The 26,288-nt window shown below is 38.6% G+C and overlaps 1 protein-coding gene across 5 annotated transcripts in view; it reads right to left on the bottom strand.

Moving 5' to 3' along the window:
* epha8 (eph receptor A8) overlaps positions 1 to 26,288 on the bottom strand; it is a 185,594-nt gene that overhangs the window by 141,916 nt on the left and 17,390 nt on the right. The window lies entirely within an intron of this gene.

Consider the following 26,288-nt stretch of genomic DNA (forward strand, 5'->3'; position numbering starts at 1 on the left):
TGTCCTGTATAACCAGGATGGGGAAACTGGGAAATAGCATTTGGAAATTACCTGTTGAGGTTGATAATCATATTTTAAATAGTGGATTATTATCAGGCATATATCTAGTAATGAGACGTCGTCATGATCACTTTTAAAGGTGCAGTGTGGAGTATTTACTGGCAGCATTTAATAGACTTAGTAGAAATGGGACAGTGTATGCATACTGTAAGTGTATCTTATCAAGTGTTTATGTCTTACTTTAAGTACAAGTTGTCTTGTTTTACTTTACTATTTTACTTTTTATAGACACATTCAACTGTTTAGTCCAGACCAATGTCTTGCTTCAAGTTGTTTATAGACAAAAATGAGGTCTGAACTGTTTGTTACAAGTGAAAAAAATCTGCCAATGGAACAAGAAAAATTTGCTTGAAACAAGAATAATGTCATAGAAAAAGTAACTTTTCTCTTGTTCCATTGGAATTTTTTTTAACTTGTTAAGAGCAATTCAAACCTCATTTTTGTTTTTAAACAACTTGAAAGAAGACATTTTTCTGGACTATTCAGGTGACTGTGGCTCATGCTTAGCAAAAAAAGACATTTTCTAAAAAAAGACAAAATCACTTGATAAGATTTCAGTTTTTGCATTGTATTACTTGTGATGCATCGCAGGAGCTTCTTGTAAACAAAGATGAGCAGGGGAGTGTGTGAGACTAGAAATCAGACTGAAAGATAACCCTGATATCACTGTTTATCACTATTTCTTTACAATGAAGCGTAAAGTATTAGCAGACAGGATTATTTCATTCACTCTCTGTTTTTCTGAATTGATAACAAAATTATCTCTGAGTAAAGAGAAAAGTTTCTCTCTTTAAAAAAATCTGCAGCTTTATGTTAAATGAAAAAGATGGGGAGACAGAGTCACTCGATGGGTCTGCAGTGTTTTCCCAAACTCCCTTTTCATCTCTGAAGTCTCTGTGAGGTCCAGCGAATCAGAAATAGGCTTGCAGTTTAGAAACAATAGTTCTCAAATGTTCCTGTACAAAGTCAACTCCATAAACCAAACCTGAATAATACTGAATTAAACTGCACAGTTCAGACATGTTTGCTTCTTTTAGTGGCCTTTGCTGTATCTAGAAAACAATATTGAAACTGTGCTGTGACCAACTGTACTTTTCCCTTGACCCTCTCATGTTCATCTTTCCTTTGTAAACCTATAAACTCTTCTAATAAGCAAAACTCTTTGTTAAAAAATGCCGTGGACGCTCCTTCCCTCTGTTCATGCTGCCTGGAGCTAATGTCCGTCTTTTTACACCTTTGATATCTGCCCTGCGTCTTTGTTTGCAATCTCACTGCATCTAAGACATCACTTGATATTCTGTCTGAACACACCTTAAGATCTGAGTGGCAGGATATTACAAGCTGGAAGGATGGACTGATGGGGGAAAAGAGGATGAGAAATTTAGTGGACCACTAATTCTACCCACTGGGGCTGTCCGTATCTTGTGCTGTAGCAGGTGTGTGCGTCTGTGTGTGTGTGTGTGTGTGTGTCTCTCCCCTTCACACTTCTAGCTAATATAATCTCTGCCCCAGGGCTGCTTGTCAAGCAGCCAAGTGATGTTCCTCACATTAGAATGAGTTTAACAAAACACTTCACACTTCTTAGCTCTCCGTCTCTCATCCTTCATCTTTCTGTCTGACACTTGCTCTCCTCCCGTCTCTCCTGCATGTTAAAGCTACAATATGCAACACTTTTGCCTTGGAGCTGGGGCTGAACTGGCCTCAGATGGCCAAGTTCACGTCTGAACACTTTTTATTCATACTGATGAGCTTCAGATATTCACGCAGAGATTAAAAGATGGATGGTTTCTTGGAAACTTTGGCAAAGCGGATGGTTCAAGAAGCATTTGACATGTGGGGTTCTGAATATTTATGTGGATGTTCTAAAATTATTATCATTTCCTCTTTAATTCATCATTAAATAGTAAAAGAAACCAGCACAACTCACAGAGAATCTTTCTAATACAAACACCAACACTGTTTTTTATTTTTTTTTATCTGACAAGTAACTTCTGCAGAGAGCGCTCTGGTAATGAGTACTTAAAGTGTCAGCCAGTCAGGATTCACCAACACAGGTGTTTTCACTTCTGCCTGATTAAACCTCCTCTCCGGATTGTGAGAGCGCACTTTGCCAGTCTGACATCTTACTTCCTGATTTACATTTATTGCACCTGTGAGGGTGGAAACACCTGTGAGCCTCTCTTTAAGCTACATTTCTACGACTGGCAACGAGTGAGCAGGATGAAAGGAAAGCCAAAGCTGAGCCAAAATGCAAGGAAAAAAGTCACTTAACCAGTGGGTAAATCAAATTAATAAGCTTCACAGCAGTTTTCACTTTATGTCTAATTAAATGTTTTTTTTGTGTCAGTATTATGTAGGAATACAAGTATATTTATCAGCTTTTCAAAACATCCATTTCGACCAATTTCATATTGGGTCATTGTGATGATATTTCACTTTTATTTATTACTTTAAGTTAACATATCTCATAATTCATTAAGCTAAAAGTGCAAATCATGTATTAGAATTTGCTGGTTTTGTGCTGATTTCTTACATGCCAAGTTTGCTCTGTGAAATTAACACTGAAATGTACAATATGCAAAGTATTAATCCTTTAAAATAATCATAAAAACATGATGAAGCAGTTTTGAAAACTAAATAATTAATGAGTATGAAATTATTTGCTGTGTTGGTGTCCAAGAAGTCTGTGTCAACTGTGATACCCACTGAAAAAAAATAAAAAATAAAAATAAAATAAAATAATAATAAAAAATCCTACAAATTAGCAAATCAGAAGCTGTTTGCTCTAAAGTCACATGACCCAAATCTTTTGAGGTCACATCCTTTTTTGGCAGGAACCTTGATGAAAGTGTGACATGTTTTAGCTCCTCCTCATCAATACTTCATCAGTAAGATTGATGTACATGGTGCGCTTTAATTGTTCATCAACGGTGTTAACATTTCCTAGTGTACTTACTTTATGTATAACGATCAATGCACAGAAACGGATCAAGTTTGTTGTTAGCACAAGAGCCAAAAAAAGAGAAAATGTCACACCTGTTACCAAGCATAACAGTTTGTGCTACAGTGAAAAGTTTATCACTTCTTGTCCTTATGTGTCCTGACAACTGTGTTACTGTTTTGTGATTTTTATGCCATAATTATTTTTAAGTGTTGGCTCAACTGTAGTTTAAATGGCAAGGGACATTTCTGGAGAGTGATGTCTTACATAATTATGTTGAAAAAGTAGTCACCTTGAGTCACTACAGAATATCCATAAACCAGCTAAAGAACAGTATTTTCAAAGCAGTCAGAAAGACAAACACAGAATCCCAGATAAATAAACTGAAAAGCTTGCAAACAAAGGTTTATCAAATGCTAATACTTCATCCATAACTTCTATGATAACTTTTGTTTGTAAAACAGTTGATAAGACAATAAACCATGTTTAATTCAATTTAGACGTTTAAGAAATCATTAGATTTTAAACTTGAAAATCAGTTGATTTAGTAAATTCCAGGTTAATATAATGCAAAAAAAACAACAAATTTTAAAAATATTGGTAGAAGTGAAATTTACCCTTAATTATATCATTACTCATCTGCTGTTCGAGTTTACTCCCCAACCCATCCATCTGTTCATTTGGCAAATCAACTGTTTACTCCTCAGCAACAACAGGATGCACCATGCAGTAAAAATGTCCTCTACTGCAAAAAATGAAACCTTATCAAATGTTTTGTCATATTTTTTTTTTAAAGAAAATTTGTCTTGTTATACTTAATAAGAGCCAAATTCACCTGACTAGTCTAGAAAAATGTCTTGTTTCAAGTTGTTCAAGGCCAAAATGAAGTCTGAATTACAGTAACAAGTAAAAAAAAAAAAGTGCCTGTCAAGTTTTTTTGAAACGAAAATAATGTCTTGATAGAAGTAACTTTTCTCTTAGTAGGTCTAACAAATACTTTTTTTTTTTTACTGAACATTAGACAAAAAAAAAAAAAACTTAAGATATTAGTTTCATGAAGTCTACAGTGTCAAAGTTTATCATGGTGCATGTAAGTATATTTTCCAAAACTTTCCTTTGAAACCAATCCAGAGGACTAACCACTGCGGAACTACCTGTACATCCTGTGCTTATTGAATTCCAAACAATTAAACCCAGATTAAAGAAACTGTGCGAACTCAAAGTGTAGTGACTTTAGAAAGCACAAGCACAGCTTTTCCCATCTTCATCCTTAAAAAAGAAGAGGAGAATTAACTAGGATAATTGAAACCCCTGTGTGGGCTGACAAGGCATTAACACAAATGATGTCTAAAGAAAATCACTTATTTTGCACACTGGTTTATTAAAAATATACTGGGCAGTCTGGCTCTTTGGTGGCTTAAATAGCAGGCGTCAGCTGTTCTGAAAATAATGAACCTCAATAGCAAGAACACGTATAGCCTGAGGATGCTTTTTTTCCCCAATGTGTAAGGCACACTCAAGATATGAGCCCAAAGTTGAGTTGCTGCAGTGCTGCACAGTGATTTGTTCCTGTCGGTTTGAAGAGAGTTTAGTGTTGTGCTCTTAGGTGTGGATTTGTCACTTCCTGTGGGTCAAGAAGTTTCTACACCCACATTTCAAAGAGGCAAATAGGAAACATGAGCTGCGTGGTAATGAGGATGGAGCACTCGTGTCCGCTGCAGCTCCACTTCAGGATTTTTACAAGACGGAGTGTTTTTCCATGAAAATGTTGCCAAGTGGAGCCGCATGATCTCCTCTTCGTTTTGGGTGCAAAGACTGTTACTCCCAACACACACACATACACACACACACATGTTGCAATTAGCTGGTGTGTCACTCCTCCTAATTTGAGCACTGGGCCGCTGCGGAGGCCACTGGGTCAGAACACATAGACAGATGGCAGTGCCACCATCCTCTCATCCCTCCATCCATCCCTCCCCCATCCACAGCCTTCTCTCTGCCTCCCTCTCCCTCAAGGCGCCGGCGTCCCGCCGTCTCGTATTGATGATGCGATGGCCTCTCGCTCTCTAGCCAAGGTCGCAAATGGATGCCGCCAATTACACTCCTCTGAGTGCTCTTCATTGGGCCACCGAAGTGACATAATGAAAGCGTCGTACTGGGCGCGAGCGGATTTAATAATTCTTCAGCTCACCGAGGGAATTTTACTCCGCTGTACTCTTGTTATTAAAGGACTAAAAAAGGACAAATATATCCCCACCCTCAATCTGAAAACATGTGAAGGCTGTGTGTTACCGCCAAAGAGGAGTGTGTGAAGATTCACGAGGCGTTCCCAGTGGTATTAATTTAATTTCCACTCAAATGAGAAATCCCTCTGTCTTTGAAGGTGCTTGGAGTCATTTATCTCATTTGCTCTTGCTGTCTGAATTATGACTTGTACACAAGCGATAGGGATTAGTGGAATATCTGCTGCTTTGCTTTAATGTGACGGGGAGTGTGTGAGTAAAACAGAGAACAGGCGGTAATTAGCACTTTTCTTTTCTCAGAACTTCTGTTCATCTGAAAAACTGGAGTGAAACATCTGATCTTTGGCTCAGAAACTGTCAGAAATACGATCCAAATACATTTTCCTGCATTGATCCGTTGGATCCTTGTATTGCTGCCAGTTGGAGGGAGTTCCTCTGAAGAAAATCAAGACACAGAGGGTGTTACACTTAAATAAACATAAAAAAGCTCAACGTGTTAAGATGTTTGTGCCTGAATTGTCTTGTTTATCTGAATTCTTCATCCTTAATCTTCACTTTTTAAGACAAGAAAGAAAGGTGCTTTGGCTCTGCTGGTCTGTTTGAAGAATAAAAATGATCCTTCCTTCATGGTTTGGTCTTTTAAGGCTCTGAAAACCAACTCTCAGCTGAGTCCAGGATTTATATTTTCCCTCCATTATTTAAATGAGGACATTACTCTTTCTGGGAAAGGACAGATTAAAAAGACAGATTGCAAACTTCTCACTGCAGGGTCTCTTTATTTGATTATGAAATTACGTTTGAAACATTTGAAGACGTGTGATGAGACATCACTGCTCCTGCTCCTGCTGGCTGTGGCAGGGGGTTTTCTCGAGGAACAGGAGACCACAGCACACTAAATACAACGCATTCCCATTAAATTCATGGATTGTTGACGTGTCATATATAGCACACACTCTAAAGAGGTTTTTGAAAAATTAAAGCATATGCATTTCTTGCAATCATAAAAATTTTTAATTAGCTTAATTAGCAAGTAAGTAGCATGTTTGTGCTAACAATATTATTTTTTCTTTTTTTGCTTTCTTTTTTGCAAACCCCTTAACAGATTTTTTTCAGTATGTTGAATATTTACAAAGTGATCAATCACAAAGACTGATGTGAGACTGTTTAGAGCAGAAGTGGGCAATTCATTTTTACCTGGAGCCACACCAACAGTTTGGCTCAATATGAGCATTTTCCATTTTACAAAATGCAGCTACTTATTATTTATTTTGATTGGCTGCTACTGATAACCAGAAGAACTAGAAAAGCACTCAGATAGCACAGACCTCCACCAAGCATATTGTGATTGTCACTCAACACTTAAGTCCGACTTTAATGTTATACTTCCTTTCAGCAGCCTGTCTGCTACAATTTGGTGTTAGTTGCTGGTTGTACGATAATTTGTTTCCTGACAGCGTTGGAAATTATGATGACCCAGTACATATTTCATATTCTGGATCTAAGTATCCAGAATATTGACAGGATCTAGATCATACTTTTACATGTGTCAGAAATTATGGTGACCTTGTTTTGTATTGTTTTGCAAAGCAATCTGACGATTTATTGTGGAGTTATATACACATATGGTGAAAACAGCTCTATCTCACAATGATAAAGAATCTTTTAAAAAAAGTCCTGGATCCACATGGTGATCCAGATCACCTCCAAAATTAAATCACTTCTTCCTTATCCCATTTTGAACATTTGTAAGATTCATTTGTAACTTTTTTAATTTTTTGGTTATATACAAACAGACAAACTCTCCTAAAAACATGACCTCCTTGGGGGAGATAATAGGATATATTATAGATGTGTATGTAAATATGACAAATTGTGGTGCAGGTCAAATAGGAATTACTCCTATAAAAGTAATAAAAAGAAAAAAGCTTGGTAGACTCCACAATAAAAAAAAAATAATTAAAAGACATGCAAAAATACAACAACATGAATGTTTTTCACTTCATCCTCAGTGAGAGAAGTTTAGTCTGCTTTGGGCTTGAAGTGCATTAAGATCTGGATAAATTTCTGAGACGGTTAAGAGAGGACAGATGAGGGGTGACCATCACTGATAGAGGGTCTGTGTTTGGATTAGTTGAACTTCATCACCTGTCACTGTTCACTCTGGGTTTACGTGTGCAAGTGCTTCCAGGTCCATATGTAAATAATACAAACGTCATGCTTTTCAAAATAGAAGCAACACATCTGTACTGTATGCATAGCATTCATTTTGTTTTTGTTTTTTTTTGTTTTAATTTCTGATTGACATCTCCAGACAGGGGCACATAAAGCGATGGATGTGGCCCGTGGGCCGTTATTTGCTCAGGTCTAGTAAAGAGTTTTCATATGATGCTTAACTAAAGTGGAAGCAAAATGATGGTTCTGTGAAGTCATCAGTGTTGCAGACTGCACATATGTAAGCATCAAGTCTCTTTGTAATGACATGTTTACATGTCATCTGGTGTCTTGCTGTGCGTGAAAGGTTCACGGCTTTCAGAAATGTTTGAGCTTGTTCCTTGACGAAGATGGTTCCTCATTAAACAGAAGCTTACAGGTCACCAGCCTATCACTGGCTAACAAAGAGAAAAAAAGCAACACAGAAGTTACCCCAACAGGCCTGTTTTTGACTCTTGGAGGACAGGTAAGACCCTGGTGTCAGTCCTGCTCATCCATGGAGAGAACAAAAAAAAAAGAAAAAAGAAAAAGGAAGAAAGTGACAATGAAGCAGAATCTGAGCGGCGAGGGACCTTTTGCTATGTAGCGCTAACTATCAGACTACCAAGATCCCCACACATGAGACTGATGAATTTAAAGGTGATCTTTAAAAACTAATTGTCCTTTAAAAAAACCTTGAGCAGACCCAGCCCTGAGTCAGAGTCGTGCAGCAGTGAAGCGGTTAAAGTCTTTGTTTGGAAGTAGAGGTGGGGTGAAGGGACCAAGTGGCTTCTCCTCCAGGACTCCTGCCTTGAAATTGAGTTTGTTCCTGTTTCACAGCTTCCAGTTCATAACAGAAACACAAACCACCAATACCAGCCCTCCACACTTCCCCACAACACCACCACCACCTCCTCCTCCACCTCCTCAACCCCATTCCCCCTTCGCCCTTTTTCCCCCCATACTCCTCCACATCTTGGAGAGCAGCGCCAAATGAAAAAGCTGTCCGCCGACTGGAGAGCTTGTTTTAGCTCGCTCTGAGACTCGCTACATATTTCCCTGGGCGGTGGTCAACTTTCCTCCTCCATTACTTTTCCCCACCCTGCCCCGCGACTCAATCTGGACACTGGGTTAGCGGGTGTGCGGACGCCTGCGGCCTGGCATTCACGTCCCGGGCATGTATCAAATCAGCCGGGCCCGCCGATACTGTTGGAATGCAGCGACGCGCATACACCCGCACAAACACTCCCTATATGTGCCTATCAGTGGCTTGGAAGAGTGTGTGTGTGTGCGTGTGTGTCTGAAGTCAACACAGAAGAATTATGGGCTGTCTTGGAGGAAGTGGAGTTTGCCTGCAGCACTTGCGGTGTCTCCAAACAACAACAATGATGCTTTTAATAAAAATAGACACACACACACACATACACACACACGTGTGCACATATGGAAGGAGACACTATAGGAGAAATGACCGTATGAAGTAGAAGCTCAAAACCTCATTTCCACCCCAAAAGACATGGCCATACATTTCAAAAGGTAAGTGCAGCTTTTATTCTACACCAAGTGCCTTTATACACACAACACACACACACTTACACTCACATCATATAGTGAACATACACACAAAGACATGTGAGGGCAATCAAAAATGTGCATTGTACCGTTGTTTCAGAAAAGAGCATGACCTAAACATGCATTCAGGATATGTACACACTCTAACGCACATGTGTGTATCCACACACACACACACACACACGATGGCTGATACAGTACATTTGCACACATACACACACACACAGACAGAGACACATTGATGGCACAGCTCTTGGACCAGACAGGGACTCTGACAGCTGTGTAATTATCTCATCAACACCTCCCTCCTCTAACAAGCCGCTCCTTCTCTTCTCTCTTCTCGCCGCCTGTAAAGCTCCTCATCAGAGCCGCGACCAGAGGAGACGATAAAAGCCTTCGCAGACATGAGAGGAGCTCCACCAAAACACCAAACCCTCCTCTCACACTCCAATTTTCACACACATATGTTGGAGCACTCACTCTCATAGAGAGCCATCCTCTATCCCCTCTCCGGTTTGGTTTCGGCAGTCCCTCCACAGTCCTTGTACCAACACTCCACTCCCCGATTATGAAGTCCACATAAATCACTTCCTCTACAATGAAATCAAACGTTTGGTCTTTCTTCATTCAGCGCAAAAACTAACCAACAAGAAATGGGATCATGTTCGCCCTCCTCCTCCTCGTAGATGCACATTTATATTTCACCTTTCGCTGCTTTTTTAACAGCAGTGCTGATGATAACTGGTGATAGGTTTCAGGAAGCGTGCAGAACTTAATTAAACAAAATGAAAGGTGGATTAGAATTACTGTGAGGGTGTTCGGTGCCTCCTTTGACTGGCAAATTTTTAATCCAGTGCTGGTGAGAAATAAAAAGGAAACAAATAAAGAGAGGGGAGTTCATGTCATCACTGCTCTAAAACTAAAATATAACCAGATTTATTTTTTTTGTCCATACAGCATAAAGCATAGTGTATAGCACAGTATATATAGTGTCCACAGCCCTCTGTGACATTGGGGACCTAAATGACCAAACGAAAGACATTTTGTTATGTTATCTAAATATAACATCTTTCTCATCCTGCAGCAGAAGGGGATTTATGTCAGGTACAGGGTTGGCAACCATAAAATACAGAATCGTATTTTCAGTTTGCATTGAACGCAGCATCATTCTGCCCACTAAAAACGACAGTTAGTTGATTTTAAGCGTGGAATAAGTGCTCCTTATTAATTGGATGAGAGAAAGTCAAAGGAAATCAGAAGTAATCATCCCTGTGGCTGCATTTGGTACTCCGCCCCATTGAAGAGCAAAGGATGCAAAAACACGGGCGTGAGTGGGAAAGTTAAAATAAATGGCTTGACAGAGTGAGTGAAACAAATTTAAAGAACACAGTAAAATCTGTGGCCAAGTGCTTTCTGTGGTGCATGGTGGCCTGTCGGACATGTACCACAGAAAGTACGACAGCATGAAGCTGGAGAGCAATATCAAAGCAAAATCAGGACAAACAAATGTCAGACTCACAGTTCTTCATACCTAAAGCATCTACACATAGTCGTTTCATCCATATCTAATAAAGTATGATTAATTTGGAAAAGTTATTCCTATTAAAAAATCAACAGAATGACATTTTTAAAAGGCATAAATTATTTTTAAGCTACCACAGTATTTCACTAAAGTGAAACACTACAGTGTTTCAGTGTTCACTAAATATATTTTCTCAGATTGGTTATTTCTCATCAGTCCATCAAGAATAAAGACATTTCATTAATACAACATGAAAAAAGTTCAATACAATATTGATAACCAGGACCACAAATGATTTAAGAGAAAACAACCAGAGGACAGACAGGACTGGATAGGTTTTGAAAAAAAAAAAAAAAAAAAAAGTTCTTACTTATTAACATGAAACTTTAACTTCAAGTAAAACATTGCTACAGCTGGTGCCCCAGTAGTCAGGCCACTACCGCCCTGCTGAAGGCATCCCTGATTTTTCGACCTCAAATTTGGCAACCATACTAGGGTATGTTCTAAAATATGTCAGTTTTTGAAGAAAACACTGCATCAAGCTGAGACAAGCTGATGTGTGTGCATCAGACCAGAGGTCTTTAGATTTTCACGATTCAGGATGAAATCCCAAGAAAAAGTATTGATCGGGGTAACAAGCTCTGTAAAATTGTAGAACAGTCTACTATTCAATTGTTCACCAACGTAATGGGACATGGACCAGGAGACAAATGCGTATATCCATCACCAATTAAAATTATACACCTAGGTCGGTCTGAAATACTAAATGGTTGACAGATGACTCTATAAATAAAATGGTGTCATTTTAGGTCTTAATTAATAAAATCACAGAATTTTATATTTATTTAAATATTAAATATATGAGAAAAAGTTTTTTTAAGCTCCCAGAAAAAGGGAATTTTGGAGATTTGCAGATGTCTGTGCTTCGTGACATGGACTGGCAGTCTGTGCTCCGTATGTCACTGTAAAGATTTTTCAGTTAACTTTGAATCAACATTACTCAGACAGTAGCCCGTCTAGTGTGGAGCACAGACATTGTGTTGCATTGAGCACACAAACAGCCAGTCCATGCCATGCAGCACACAGACAGCCAGTCCCTGCCATGCTAGACACAGTGAAATCAGCATTCCAGACCTAAGCTTTTTTTTAATCAGGCTGTAAATATGTTTTTCAATGCCGTACAAGTCATTTCTTTTGGCTTGGTGTGAATGTGACTTCCTGTCTTTCTGCAGCCAGTCTCAAGAGGATTCTCGATAAACAGCAACTTTTAGCACCCCAGCATGGGCTTCATTTTTACTAACTGGATGTTGCCCCTCCCCGAAACCACATAAAAAATCTGGTAACTTTCAAAATAAAACAAACCATGTCAAAACAAAATTATATTTAGCTTGCCTAGAACAGCAAGCACGGCGATTGCAGCCAGGCAATCATCGGCGTAGGATGCACCAGGACTCCTCTATCTCATGACTCAAGCTGTCTGTCAGTCCTGTAATGTGGCCGGTGTGAGATGACTGATGAGAGAGCACACAGTCAACATGTAACCTAACGGAGATGGTGCAGACACAGATCTGGTGTATTTCTGGAGTTAAATGCTGGATCTTGAGCTGATGAATGTTGAGCAGCACTTGAGCTTTAAATGTCATGGTTTGTTTGTCACATGTGGTGTGACTCATGCTTAATTTAATATTAGGGTTTTTAAATTCTTCAGAGTGAGCCAGGTGTCAGTGGCATGGAAATGGAGTGAATCAAGATGACAAAGAAAAGGAGAGTTTGTGCGCTGCAGGGCTCCAACAATCCAAGTTTCTAGAAGAGCAGATAAGCTGGTGAAAATATCACCAGTTTTTTTCTTCAGATTAATTTTCTACGAGATAAAAACAGATCCACAGAAACCTCGATGAGTTTTAATTACGGTTTCAGTGACTTTCCCTCAGCGTGTGCTGAGAGTGTGTTTGGTGGTGCAGATATGAACAGCACAATAGTGAAAACATTTTCAGAGCTGACTTTTAGAAAGTTTGCTCAGCCAGTAATCCCTTTCATTACACGGAGTGGGGAACAGAATTGTGTGGCTTTCTCGATGACAAATGGGCTGTAAATAAACCAAAACACATGGGAGCAAAACTCCAAGCTGAGATCGCAACAAATACACACAGCACATTTCTGTGGCTGCAACAGTGTTTCCACCTGACATATGTTGCTGCACATGACGCCAGACGTTTTTTTTTTCCTTCCCTCAGTCCTCTTCATTTCATCTCTTCATCCCAACATTACTATGTCCAATGTATTGTATTTCGTATTATAACTCATGATAAAATATATATATTTTTATTGCTGTTGTTTTTTTTTTACAGTATAATGTTAGTTCTTAATTATTTTTATTTATTTATTTAAATTTTTAAATCTGCAATTACATTTTGTAGAAACAGAAAAAGAAGTGGAAGAAGAAGAGCAAAATTTAATTTTCTCTGTGTGAATATGTTCAAGGAACCATTTAGGAGTCCATAAGACTTTTTTATATCATTAAAAAGAAAGAAAGAAAGAAAGAAAGAAAGAAAGAAAGAAAGAAAGAAAGAAAGAAAGAAAGAAAGAAAGAAAGAAAGAAAGAAAAAGAAAGAGTTTTTTATTTTTGTTTGACAACTTTTTCCAGTATCAACATTTAACCTTTAGTATAAACTCTCCCTCAGCCCCCAGTTACTTTATAATATGAAACTATGTTATAGATTTTTTTCTTTTCCTCTTTTTGAAACTGTATTTATTTATGTACACAGCTTTTAGTACATATCTATGAAAACAGTGAGAAAAAGAGCAGCTTTGTTGAATTTTAATAGCAACACTTAAGATTTAGTAAGCATAAAGATGCTTCACTAAATTTAGCATCTAACAGGAACAAAAAGGATCAGTAGGAAACAGTGACTAAAGACTAAAGACTTGACTAAAGTTGCTGCTCTGCTCTGTTAGAGATCTCTACTTTTGAATCAGTGTACACAGTCACTGTGTGTTTGTAGCTGCTTTAGAGACAAAGACTATAATTATCTTACTGTCAACAACCAGCGCTGCCAACTTAGTGACTTTTTTTGCTATATGTAGCTGGCTCTCAAACCCCTCTCTCATCTCTGTTTTAAAGCAGTGACGAGTGACAAATCTAACAACTTTTCTGAAGTTTGGAGACCCTCTTCAACGAGCAGCAGGTGCTGCCGTGGGTCCCAGCTCCGTTTCAGACCATTTACAGGCAGACAAGTCCCCCTCGCTTGCACAGCAGTCCATCCCAGCTGCACCCAGTGCAGGTGGCTGCATGCTAATTAACTATGCGTGCATCAACCCTTTTTTGGGTCACTTTTGCCTATCCCAAGTTTAGGTAAAGTAGGAGGGTTGTTGTTTTTATTATTTAAAACAAGGAAAGAAAATTAATCTGTAGTTCTAAACATATTATGATGTTTTTTGTTTTTGTTTTTACTCACTTTTTTCCCCTCCAAGATGTTGTTACTCTCCCCTACTGGGCCCATTATAAATGCTTGCAAATGACCTGTTATGCAAATTAGACAATGATGTTATGTCTCTGTTCTAGGACAGCCAATACCTACTTCCTTTACTGGGGGCTTGGCAACACTGTTCATGATGTCACCCATCTGTTTCTGACACAGGGTTTTGAAGCCCAGGACTAAAAGGAAATACTAACCTCAGGAGGCGGGTTTTCAGCCTCTCCAGTAATAGTTAGACTGTACCGTCTGTCAGTCAGGGTCCTGGATCTCTGATTGGTCAAAGTTACAATCTGAATAACTTCTGAAGCAATGATTTATTGTCAATAAAAAATAAAAAAAAATCCACCTTCCACCTAATGCGTGTCATTAAAGAAATATGCTTATTAGCTTCTGAGAACTGCAGTTGTAAGAACTTCTACATCGTCTTTGTTTCTCTGGTCCATAGGTTGCAATTTGTTTAAAACGTGCACTCAAAACCACGACAAAGTGTTCATGTGTCTCACCATGACAGAATATTGACAGCACTGCCTCTCTGATTGAATGAAATTCAGTTAATGATCATTTAAATGACACGCCTTTGATAGGAGCAAATTCAGGATCCACACACACAAGCAAGCAGTTTTTAATTGTCATAGATCTCCAGCTGATCAGCAACAACAGGATCATTACAGCTATACAACCAAACTAACCAGGTTTAACAGGAAAGCAGAGTTCCTGTGGTTCAATCTGCTGCGTTTGTCAGATAAGGTGACGGAGTCCTTGAGGTTGTATGAAGGCAGCTTGTTACACTTGGTTGAGAGTGTAGACAGGGAATTTAATTAATGGTTTAGCAGAATCAAATTACATTCTTGGTGCTCTCCTGAATTAAAAACAATTATGTCAAACTACTTTGCAGTTCCTCTTCACCTCAACGGCTCAACAACACAATGCTCTTCAGAGGCTGAACAACAAGAACGACAAGATGTTGATTCTTCCTGAAGAGGTAAATCTTTCAATAAAGATTTGTTTCTGGTCTAAAACAACAGAGCTCTACTTTACTCAAGGATTGTAACCCAGGAGCTTTCTTAATGATCACCAAATTGTGTTAAAAGCTTGATTCTGATTGGCCAACACACCACAACGACAACATGGAACAATTTGACTACACCTCTCCAGAAAGGCGACAAGAAACATCAAGAAAAAGCAAAGATAGTTTAGACGTCAAAGTGAGTGAAAGAGACATCAAATAACAGAAAACACACAAAGCAACTACAAACTGTAACATGGATATGGATCTGTTAAGACTGCTTAAAGAAAAATGCAAATGTTCTGATTTTACTCTGAAAGAAAATCTTCAGCTCAGTTGTGATTTACTGCACAGGGAAATTGTAACTGCTGTAGTTAAACAACAGTGTGTTGACCTCTGATAGTGAAGGAAGACGCCTCTTATAGGACAGCACTGTTGGCTGATAGTCTGGTATTTTATAAGTCATATTTTATCGATGCGTGGTGTGTGCATTTCCAGAAACACTGAGTACACAATGTGCAGTGTTGTTGGTTAGAGTTATTCAAGTTTTCCTGGTGAGAAGTTTTCCAGAAACCCTGACAAATGTTGACTATCACAGAAAGATTTGAAACTGAGCTCAGAGAAACACTGATTCATGTCAGCTCTGCCAAGAGGAGCTCATCAAGATCATCACCACAGATGGTTGTGGCTCTCTGTGGAAGATAAGAGATCAGTGCAATCACAGTTACTGCTTGTGCTCCAAACACTTCTAATCCCAAATGAGTGATGAACTGTACAAAGACACATCTGTCAGTGAACCCTCACCTGTTGGCTCTGCTCTCATTCTCCACAGCGGCAGCAGCAAATATCAGTTAGTTCATCAATTAATCAATCTTGCTTAATTTTACACCTTTCCAAATGATAATGGAATCAGAGCTGCTGCATTTCTCCTTTTAACAACACCTATCTTTGTGAGTTGCTCTCCAAAATTAAAATTGGCGGATCAGTTCATCTCTGGGCTTTTGCTCTATCATCTGTCAGGTCCTTCTGTAACTATCGTGAAATACTTATCAAAAAAATATATATCTATACCAGGTTTGAGGTTTTGTGAATCAATCAGAAACTGACAGCGTCCACACTTTGCATTTATTTGTGCACTTGCACAAGCAATGCCATACTCTCTTTTTTACTTACAAACAGCAAGTATCTCTTTAAAACATGTGCTAAAGGATCAAGAAGAGTCCAGAAGGATCTACAACTTTGAATAGCCTTCAATAAATATCATCTTAAAGCACATTGTTGGTACATGAAGAGTTTAGTTTCTGGCTAGTTGTCTGTCAACAGCTAAACATTCTTTCTCTGCACAACTAACATTCGCAGATATTACAGACATTGACATTACATGCACGCCATATTATTGTATTAAAAATCAAAATCAGAAATATTTTTTTTAACCCCAGGGGAAATTGGGTGTTACCATTGCTCCTTACATAGTACAGCAGTTAGAAAATAAGATGTCAAGTAAGTACCAAAATAAATGCCAAGTACTAAACCAGATAAACCAGTTGAAAGAATTTCTGAACTGTGTTAAACAGAGTTAATTGGAGTAATGACAATATTCTGACTGCATGAGAATCATGTAAACACCTTATTCCATTTGTCATAACCAGATTAAACTCATTTTTCAAAGTGAGTTACCCAAAGGATTTGTTTTTACTTCTGCACGTGTTCAACATGGTGAGAAAACTAAAGACCATACACATTTGGGGCAAGGAGACAGACTCATTCAAAACAATCAAAGAGTTGAATTTCATGGATGACATCATGATATAAAAGAGTGTGCAACAAGCTGCGGTTGAGGAGGTGAATGATCATACAGAGTTCTAGTCACACTTCAAGAGGATATAAAAGTTACACAGTGCAGCGTCAAAGCAAGCGTCTTGGACAATTTGGTGGAAATGTCAATACAGTGAGTGGAAAAGCCCGCCCCAAGATGGCGTCTTGTCATGACGCTACTCCTACTGCTGCTTTTTTTTTTTTTTTGATAAGCTGATTAACATGTGAACAGGATATCACCTGAAACAGAATAAGAAACTTTAATAAGAATATGGTGTGCATATGAACGTAGACATTGTCTTTCCTCTCTTAATAAATCTCGTCTTCCAAAGTTTCTGATTGAGCTGTCAGATGTGACAAAGGCAGATGAACAAAACTATTGGCTCTGATATTATTAATGGATTTTCCAGATAAACCCAAAGACTCTGGCCTTTTGTAACATGTGGGACATTATAAAAGAAATATAAGGAAAAACACAAGAGAACAGTTTCTCCTCAGTCCATGCTGTTTTTCTCCTTGTTCTCTATCTATACCATTTATCTCATCCAGGCTTGGTTGTCATGGGACAAGCAGTAAAGGTGCGCCCTGGACTGGACAGGTTGAGGTAGCTAGTCTCTAATATAATCAGACAACAGACACACTCATATTTATGTCTACTGAAGTAATTTAGAGCCACCAGTTAACTGTTTGCATGTCAGTGGGAGGAGCTACTGAATCTGAGAGGAACCCACTGACATGCAGGGTAACAAATCACTGATCAAAGGGCAGCAGCACTAACCACTGCATGAATGTGCGGCCTACAGATGTGTTTATTTATATTTCATTTAAATACATAATAAAGGCTTAATGAGTACCTATAAAGATGAATCATCACTCTTCCGCTGATTCTGTTTATACTATATAAAATGTATGGCACCAATGTATGGCTATTAACTCCACAGTGACATCCTCTCATCTTTGCTGTATCTGTTTTTGTTTTTCTTTCTTTCTTTCTTTCTTTCTTTGTGTTTCTTCTCAGAATTAGTCACAGCAGTGGCCCATTTTCCCCACAGGGATCATTAAAACTTCATCTTGTTACCTCTACACCTACACTAACCTTCTCCACTCCTCCTCCTCTTCCTTGTCTCATCTTTCTCCAAACTCTCCCTGAAGTTTTTCTCCCCAGAGGCTCTGCTTCCCTCGCTGCGTCTCCATTGTGGTGTAAGCATTTTGTCCTTGGTGCAGAGAAAGCAGAGCAGACAGATGAAGGGAGAGGACTGCTCAGAGACTTATTATGACACTCTGAAGCAGACTTTCCCCTCAAAAAACACTCACTTTGTTTTCAACTTTTCATCTTTTCCTTTTGATCTTTACAATTTGTTTCGTGAGTCTACAGAATTTAGTGGAAGAAAGTGGTAAATAGAGCTGATGACTGCAAACAGCTCTGACAAACTACAATCTTACACACACACACACACACATACACACAAACATGAAATACACACACTTATCAGAGGAAACTGATGAAAAAAAATATATAAAAATCTTTTTATATAAATTTTTCTAAAATATTTTCATATTACAATCTTTTTATATTCTATAAATGATATCCAAGTTATATGGCTTGATAAGACAAAGTTGAAATGTTTCCTACAAAAGAAGCATAAATATTAATAAGTAATTAAAGTCGATTTTTTTATCTGCATATCTTTATTTATTTATTTTTCTCTTTAGTTATTTATTTATTGCTGAAAGCATATGTTATCAGATCTCTTTCTTTCTTCAACTTTCCCTTTTGTCCTTTCTCTATTCCTCACAGTTCCTCTACTGTCCCGTCTCAAATGCAAATACACATACAAAATACTGACGTACATAACTGTACAAATTAAAAGTTAATAATATTAAACAAAAATTGGGGTACACTGAATCAGCTAATAAAAACAATGTGTTAATGTAAATTAGCTGGATCTGAACAAGCTACCACAGTTAGTTAAAATTCACATAGCATATGTCAGAAATAAATAGGGATGTCAAAGATAAGGCATCAATTTCAATGCCACTGAGATCTGAAATTGACGGGTCACTGCCCCTTTAAGTTGTTTATTGTATCTATATACACCCTGGTTAGTATTTTCTTGCCCCTGATACTGATCTGATTTAATAGTATTATAAAACTGAATTGTGGGGGAGGAAAGGGGAAAAATTAGAATTAATTCCACGTAACTCAGTCCAGCTAATTTTTGATATTAAAGTCGTCTAATCTATTTTACAAGCTATCCTGTATGAGGCCTCCTGAACTTGTGTGCATGAATACAGCACTCTTAAATCTGAGGCTACCCTGAACGCAACACCCACGCGACGGCGCGAGACTACAAACGTAAACATTAGACACTCGCGGGGCTCTCTCATGTTTTTCCCTCTTTCACTGAAATGGTAGTTTTGCCACAAACTGGAATACAACTTCAGCTGACCCTGAATTATCCCAAACTGAAGAGTAAAGGAATCAACCCAGTGTTCTGTGAGGCTCAGCAGAAACAAAAGTCTGTTTTCAGACGAATCACGTCATGTTTAAATCGTCGTGTTTGAACTGCAGGACATACCGTGAATAACCAAGATGGCAGAAACCTGCGCCCCACCTGCAGCCTTTCCCCTGTAAGTGAACTCTGTAGCATGCTGCATGTCCATGTTTCAAGTGTTTTTGTCATATCAAGCTGGTCTGACTGATGTCAGGAAACTAAATCATAAAAGCCAGCAGAGCATTTTTTTATTATTATTATTTTAAAACTGCTACAGACCTGTGGCTCTGATCTATGGGGAAACCCTCAGGAAGCCATATTGGGATCAGTTAGGCCGTTATGTACATGCATGACCTGTATGCAACAGAAAAAGAAACCAAACCCAAACTTCTAAAAAGTTATGTTAAAATAAATAGTGCTAAACCTGTTGCATTAACAAATGCACTTCTTGACTTTTCCCAGTGAGAAGCTTTACATGTTTACTGTAAAATATACAATTTCCATTTGAGTCTGGATAACAAAAAAATCAAAACCATTGTGACAAAGGGTCAAACCTGATCTTATTTCTTAATTATATTTGATTTAAATTTTATTAATTTGTTTAAATTGATTCAAATTTGAAAACAGAAAATGCAAGAAAATGATGGACACAAAAAAAAAAACTTTCCCTAAAAGCTAATTGAGGCTGGATAACACAGCTAACTTCATAAGTCCTCATTGTACTGTGACTCTAAAACAGCACCTCAGTGCAGCTTCACATCAGTCTAATTTTTTTTTTTCCCCAAGGTGTGTCTTCCCATTGCATTAGTGCATCTTGCCTTGAAGTGGCAGTATTCGAGCTACAGTTTCTCAATAAGTAAAATAAATGCTGAGTTTCTGACTGAAGAAGGCATGATCATATCACCAGTTTCACTTACTCTGCTGATTTTCCACTGTTAACTAAATTCTCCTGCTGTGTAATTAAACTGTATATACTCAAGAGGCAGAAACACTACTTATGCCAGTTGTCAGGCCAGCTTTAGTTGTAGCTGCTGTTAAGAATAGTGCAGATATCATGGCAGATTTTTTTAAAATACAAAAATTATCAAGAAAACAATGGAAACTGCAGCTCCAAGACAACAGCAGGCAGAAAAATCAGAAATATCAACAGTGATAAAAAGAGTCAAATATTTGTGGATTCATGAGAATCATATGATATCATTTATAAATGATTTGTTTAATCCATAATAGATTACATGTGTGTTTTTCTGCCAGAGTGACCGATGGCAAGCAGAGAAAAATAGACCAGATGGTGAAAAACAAGCTGTGGCAGGGAAACTGGTCACACTGGTTCCTGGCTAAACAGCCCAGTGGGTTTGTATGAGCAGTGAGAGAAGCAGGCAGAGATTTGCAGCACTGGTTTAGTGTTTTTGTATGTTTGTTTTTGAAAGAAAGCTGGATGTTTAATTTTATATTTCAATCTTTTAATTTTGCTTTACTCTGCTTACACACAGCTACTCTTTACATTAAGAATTTTCTTAAAACTTTTTTTTTTTTTTTTAACTAAAAATATGTCTGTTATTCTCATACAACAGCCCTGGGTCTTAATAATGGCTGATGACAAATGAACTTGTCGTTGTATAGCCCTTTCCACCGCTCACAGACCACTTAAAGCACCCTTTCAATGCTGGTCACATTCACCCATTCACACACTGATAGCAGAGGCTGATATAGTAAAGGGATATCAGTATAAAATAATCTGTTTTATGCACATTTACAAACAGCTGACAACGGCAGAGATCCACTGTTTTGCACAAGGACACTTGGGCATGTAAATACAGTGAGCCACAGCTGGCCTCGAGCATTTTTTCATATATTACTAGGGATGGGTAGTGAATTAGGTACTTTTACCAACCGAAATCTGTCTGTAGTACCGATTCACGTAAAGTCAAGAGGTACCACGTTTAGGTACCTGAACGCATCCCTGTGACTATGAGAGAGTGAAAGAGTGAGCCATTTTTCATATTGGACATAAACACAGCATTGCAAGTCTATATCTTAAATAATAAATGTGTAAAATTGTTAAGCTTTGAGATTTTATTATTAAACAAACTAATATTTATTACCACATAAGCACACAAAAAAGTATAGTTGAGTACCGATACTGATTGCCAGGTACCGGGCATGGGTACTGTATCAATCCAAATGTGAAAGGTTCCCATCCCTACATATTACAAAAAAAAAAGTTGTTGTCATACAAAGTTCATAACTAAATATGTACAAGCCCAGAATGTTAACCCTCTGGCTCATAGTTGTGGCTGCAGTCATTTTCTCCTAATTGAAATGGTCTCTACGGTGGAGCTGTTTATCAGCCTCCAGAGTGCTCTCTGCTGCTCCTCTCCTTTGAGCTTCAATCAGTGGTCAGTCGTTGTAACTGCAAGTCAATTTTCTCTGACTCTAAGATTACCAACAGTCAGACACACTGGTGAACCTCTGCTGGCAAATCCTGTCAATCGTTCTATTCTATAAAAAAAAATAAATAAATAAAAAAAAAAACCCTAGAGGTCAAACAGGTATGAGATACAGTAACATCACAGTAATAGTATTGTTCTGTTATTTTTGTTTTTTTTGTTGTTGCAGATACTAGAAATAAAGATACCAAGTAAATTTCCGACATAAAGCTAGAATGTGTAAAAATATTTCAATATGTTTTGCAAAGCATAAAAAAATCAATTTATTTATGAAGTTACCAAAAAAAAAAACACAGTTTAATTAATTTTACATTAAGTTCATACTGCTTAGTGTTGAATGCTCAGGTGCTACGTCTGTAATTTTATCAACATCAAATAATTGGGAAAAAGGATAAGACAAAAAAGAAAAAAAAAATCATGCCTTTCGGAGAATAAAACACTAAAGGAAAAAAAAAAAATGACACAGGCTTCCATAATTAATGCCTCAGAGTAAAGGTAAAAACACTGTGCAGTCTATTTGAAACTTATTGACTTTACTGAGACTGACTTGGGAAAACCTGAAAAATAAAAACCCAAGCCTCACATTTTATATGAGTGAAAATATAAAGAAAAACTTTCTAAGAAAAACACAAACGGGCCCTGACACGTGCAGCAGAGCCCCCTCAGGACTCCTGCAGCCAGGAGATCTGTTCAGTCCTAAAGTGTTTCTGTTATTATCACAGAGTAATAGGACTTGAGACTTTTTTGATGACTTTGTTACATGGCTCATTCATTTTTGATGCGATTGCGTTGATTTGTCCAGATCGATGCTTTAGGAGACACAAGCAGGGCCCAGAATTCTAATATGTTAGACTTTACGGGTGTATGATATCAAACCAAGACAGGGAGAGTTAAGAGACAAACTAACAACCTGATTCAACTCTAGTGAATGCCCTTGTGTCGACTAACAAGCATTTCCACGAGGAAACTTTTTTCTATCAAATCAACAAGACTGGGTCGCTAGCTCAACAAAGTTCACATAAATCCAACAATAGTTCTCGCATCCCAGCATGCGTGGATCTGCAGTTTCTGCAACCAAGAATATTCTAGCACCTGGACACAACGGGACATCACCACCATCACTGCCACAGCATCCAAAATTATTATGGAAAAGAAGCATGGAAGTGTGCACCCGGCAACTTTTTCTATAATATCAGCATAAAATGTGCTAGCAGCAGCACTTTTTCCCCCAAAACCAAACAATAAAACAAAAGAATATTCTGGAAACATGTCCCAGTTTACCCCTTTCTAAAATAACAAGATTGGGTCAAAAGAGTGTCTGCTCCTCAGCTGGAGTGCTGTCAAAGTGATTTGGTTTACACTGCCTGTCTAACCCAGCACAATCCCTCATATCTTATTTTAGCAGGTGCTCCCAGAATGGAGCACGGGACCCTGCTTTGTGTTTCCCTGCAAGGCATCATGTTTGCTGCATGATGGAGAGTGGAGGACGCTCAGGGCCTGTGAGGCACCTCCTCTCCCAGGGGAGCAGGAGTGAATAGCAGGCTATACTGCTGCCCAAGCCTGCCTGGCATCCCCGGGGGACGACATCCAGAGGGGTATAGACGTAGCAGGGAAGAGGCAGGCGGAGCTATTTATAGACCAGGTAAAGAGGAGAGGTGAGGAGAAATGAGAGGAGTGGGGAGGGAAAAAGGGGGGTTTGAAAACAAGACGGGGAGAAAACAGTGGAGTCTGAAAGCAGATGACAAGCGTTGTGATTTCAGCACCCTCAGAGATCTAGGCTGACGCCGTCTGCAGCAGCTGCTGAGCAGAATCAAGCCCCTGACTTTGAGCGTGGCCTGCCAGAGCAAAAGCTAAGAAAGTGTGCCTGAACTTATTGATTTATGGAGGAGAGGGTTCACGCAGAGGTTAGCTTGAGCAGAGAGAATATGTGAGTCAAGACGACAGTGATATTTTATCGATACAGACCGGACTTGCAGCGCAGAGATCTTTGGGATGTTTCTGTACTGGACAGCTTCTGTCTTCATCTTTAATAAATAAAAAATCTTTTTATTCTTTATTTATTTTCTCACTCTCTGGCTGCTCCATCCCCTGCAGGCCCTGGTGCTGTCAGCTCTTTTCAGCACATGTGCAGCATGTATGTCTCTATTTTACTCTGATGCCCTTTAATCAGTTTCATCATTGCAGTGAGCTGACATTTTACATAGAGAGCTCTTATCATCCCTGGCTTATGCTTAATGATGAATGGGGATAATTACTGTCAGTCAGTGTGTCTAACGTTCCATGCCCACGTCAGTGCTCCTGCTCAGAGACACTAGAGTCCATCAATAAAGCTATGAGAGGTGATAAAATGGAGATTGTTACATTCATGGTCGTGACGCCATTAAATGCACACATAATGTGAGTATGGATTTTGTTTGACTTCATTTAAAGGAACAGTAGACAGATACAATAGAGCACAGAGCACAGTACAGATCATGTGCAGCAGAGGCTCTTCCTAAGGCTACTTCACACAGCACGGCTGAGCAGCACAGAGAGCTGCCTCGCTGCACAGCTGCGGCTCAAACCATCCAGCGTCCGCACAGGCGTTGTCAGCCACAGCGCTGCTCAGAAGCTGCTGCCGTCAGATCTGTCTCTTTGAGTCGGTGTTCGCCTCTAACAAAGGCCACGAAGAAAAATCTAAGTTGGAGCCCGCGCCTTTGTACATTTCATTCAAAATAACTCGGGAGTGAAATGCGAGACGGACACAGTTTTGAGTTGAAATATCCTTTTTTTCCAATATATTCATGCTGGAGAAAGTCTGTGACGGTACTCAGGAAGATCAGCAATCCTCCTGTTCTCCTGGACTTTTTGCGCTGCTGTTTACAACCTGCACCCTGAGAAGAAAGGCAGGCTGTGTGTACAAGCTGTACAGTACATTGTGTGTAGAGACACAATGTCAAGTGCTCAGACTTTACAAAACAGCTTGTTTGCATGAACAACAACACAAACACTTACTGTTTTGAAGAAAAAATAAGTTACAGAGGCAGTTGACCTCACATGGCTTTAGTAAAATAAAATCATCTATCAAAGAGGAGTCTGGGTAAAGCTTAATGCTGTGTACTCAGTGGTCTTCCAACTGTGTACAAGTCTGACAGATAATAGTATCAAACAACCTCTCTACTTCCTGTCTGAATAGAGTTCTGGCTGAAATGTTTTGGCTTTCTGAAGGTTTTTTTCAGCAGCCACCGTATAAATGGGACAGATGCTGAGTGCAGTCGGGGTATCGGGAGTTTGAAAGTACAGATAATGATCAGACAGTGCTGTTGTTTCTGTGAGGAGTGCTTGCAGGCAGTAAGCTGTCTGCAGGCTGCTAATGCTCCCCACATGTATCCCACTTTCATCAGACCAACTTCGCTCTCTTCTGCTCATTTTTATTACTTATAACAGATGCATTTTTGGTTACTCCATTTGATTTCTCATCCAGGTCCTCATAAATTGGATTTTCCACTGCAGCTGAACAACATCTGAACTTCAGTCACAGCCAGAGAAGATCTCCGGAGATCTTTGGCTTGTAACTCTAACATGTGATAACAACAGCTGGTCATATTAGCAGAACGTTAATGTACAAGTTAACGCCATAGTAATGCAGTAATGCAATAACTGCTGAATGCCAACCTTAAAATAGTAACATTAATCTGCTCTTAATAGAAATCATGGACCAAGATGAGCTGCACTGTGCAAATTGTTCTTCATAGCCCTCAAAACGAGACTTTCCTTAGTACCTGACAGAGGGAGTTTCTGTGACCCTCACATTTAGAATATCTTACAGTGTCTGTCTTGCAATTGTTTGCAGTCAAAAAATCTTATCATATATATTTTTTTCAACCAACTCATTAAATTTTGACTCATGTTTTTGGATCTTTTACTTTGAACTGTGGTGGTGCAAAAATCCCAAAATTAATTGAGTTTGTCTTGTTGCTTGATTTTTTTTTTAATTTAATTAATCTATTTTGAAAAACATCAGATTCAATTTTTTTTCACTTTCAAATATTTAGTATGTTTTCATTTATTTACCTCTATACAACTACAATACAACCATACAAGTTTTACTGTAAAAAATTGTGGGTGAACTCTAAACGTCTTTGCACACAGAGTCTTTTTTTTTTTTTTCCAATTACGTTTTTGGATCCGTAGTCCAATTTAGAAAAAAAAAAATATGCGTTTATTTGTTTATTTTCCTCTACTTCAAATATTTGCAGTATGCAAAAAATGGAGTCATCAAGCAATTGATCCTGAGCAGTGGATGTCATATGTTTGTTGTATGTATGTTTAAGGTATGCCTACACTGACACACATACACACACACACACACACACACACACACACACACGTAACCAAGTCTTCATTCATCATCTTAACAATGCCTGAAATGTGTGAGGAAAATATGTCAGAAAATGTGAGCATGTGATGTCACAAGTAGCCTACAGCGTGTCTGAATTGTCGAACTTCCCAGGATACAAGCTGGGTAGATGCGCAAAT

This window comes from Halichoeres trimaculatus, unplaced genomic scaffold (genome assembly GCF_033239565.1).
Source record: "Halichoeres trimaculatus isolate MK-OKI-2021-1 unplaced genomic scaffold, fHalTri1.1 fHalTri1_scaffold_1, whole genome shotgun sequence".
NCBI classification, from domain to species: Eukaryota; Metazoa; Chordata; class Actinopteri; order Labriformes; family Labridae; genus Halichoeres; species Halichoeres trimaculatus.